This window comes from Pteropus vampyrus, unplaced genomic scaffold, assembly GCF_000151845.1.
Source record: "Pteropus vampyrus isolate Shadow unplaced genomic scaffold, Pvam_2.0 Scaffold214, whole genome shotgun sequence".
Classification (NCBI taxonomy): Eukaryota; Metazoa; Chordata; class Mammalia; order Chiroptera; family Pteropodidae; genus Pteropus; species Pteropus vampyrus.
Window position 1 is genome coordinate 699,422 of NW_011888995.1, and position 1,468 is coordinate 700,889.

A 1,468-nucleotide genomic window follows, 5' to 3' on the forward strand; every position below is an offset into this window, starting at 1 on the left:
TCCTCCGTGTCCCATGCGTGCGGGGGCTTCTCCATTTAGCTGCTTCTTTCCGTTATTATAGACAGTGTCCACTCCATAAACAGAGATATCCTACACACGTAGGCGTTTATCAGTATTTGTAGATGCCTGTCTCTGTCTCTCTCTCTCTCTCTCTCTCGCTGTATATGTATATCCACTATATAAATATGCCTACTATATATTGCATATACTGTAGAAATAGTATAATAAGTGGGACTAAACCGGTGGTTTTCAGATTTTTTTTAAATCCAGAGGACTTCGTTGTGGAACAGGACGTAACAGAGAAGAACACGCAGCAAACACAACTGCACAACTCAACGAGAGACCACAGAGGAGCGAGGCCCTCCAGACGCTCACCCGGCCGCGCCTGCGGGAGTCCGCCCGCGCCGCCCCCTCTCGGGAGAGAAGGAAAGCCTGCGGTCTAGGGAGGGGAGCTTAGGACGTAATGACGACCAGGACATTATTTCCACCAAGGTCAAGGTAGTAGAAGGGGAGGGCGAGGGGGCAGCTTAGGATGGGAAGGAGCAGAGGTAGCCGGGATCTCGCCGGCCCCCAGGATTGGCCTGAGCCCCCCCCGCCTTAAATGGGATCTTTTTCGGGGCTGCGTAGTAGTCCGCTCGCGGATGGGCCGCAGTGCATCTACTCCGTTGCGAATGCCCTTTCGGGCCGTTTGCAGTTTGGGCTGCTTCGTGCAGATGGCTGCGGAGTTCTGCGCTGCCGTGCTGGGGATCGTGCGAAGGCCAGAGCCTTTCCCTGTCCCCCTTTGTTCCTCTCCCTCCCCCCACCCTCCTTCCCACCTGTCCCCTCTCTCGCTTTCTGCTCCTCTCCCCTCTCCCAGGCGAGGCCGGGGGCGTGAGGGCCTGTCTGCTGTGGGTGGGGGCTGGGGGCACCGTGCCCTCCGCGGGCGCCTGGAGAACGAGGCCGCGCCTGGTCTCGCGATGTCCGGAATGGTGCTCCTCATGCAGCGCCTCTTCCCCACCCCATGAGGGTGCCCTTGACACCCCGTTTTCAGCTCTGACCACCAAATCCTCTCCCCACAAGGCATGTGCTTCATGCAGTTTGTGGGGAGCAGCCCGTGATCTCAGGGTCCCTTTGTCTGGATGGATTCTTATCTGAACGACCCCTCTCTACTCCTCCAGACCCTGTGAATCCTGCTCACTGTCCCATAATCCACCTCCTCCAGGAAGCCTCCTGGGGGTGCCCTAACCCTTGTGGACACCCCTTTTCATGCTCCTGGTGCCCTGGGGCCTACAGCCCTCCTCTGAGTCCCCACCGTGTGTGGGAGGACGGGCACCCACATTCTGCAGCCCTTCTGGATGGCATTTCTCTTAACGTTAGATATGCTCGTACTGTCTGGCCGGATAGTCCCGTTCCTGGATTCTATTCTGCAGACAAACTGCCCCAAATGCTTCAAGATGAGTGGGCAAGAACGTTCACTGCGCTGCTGACC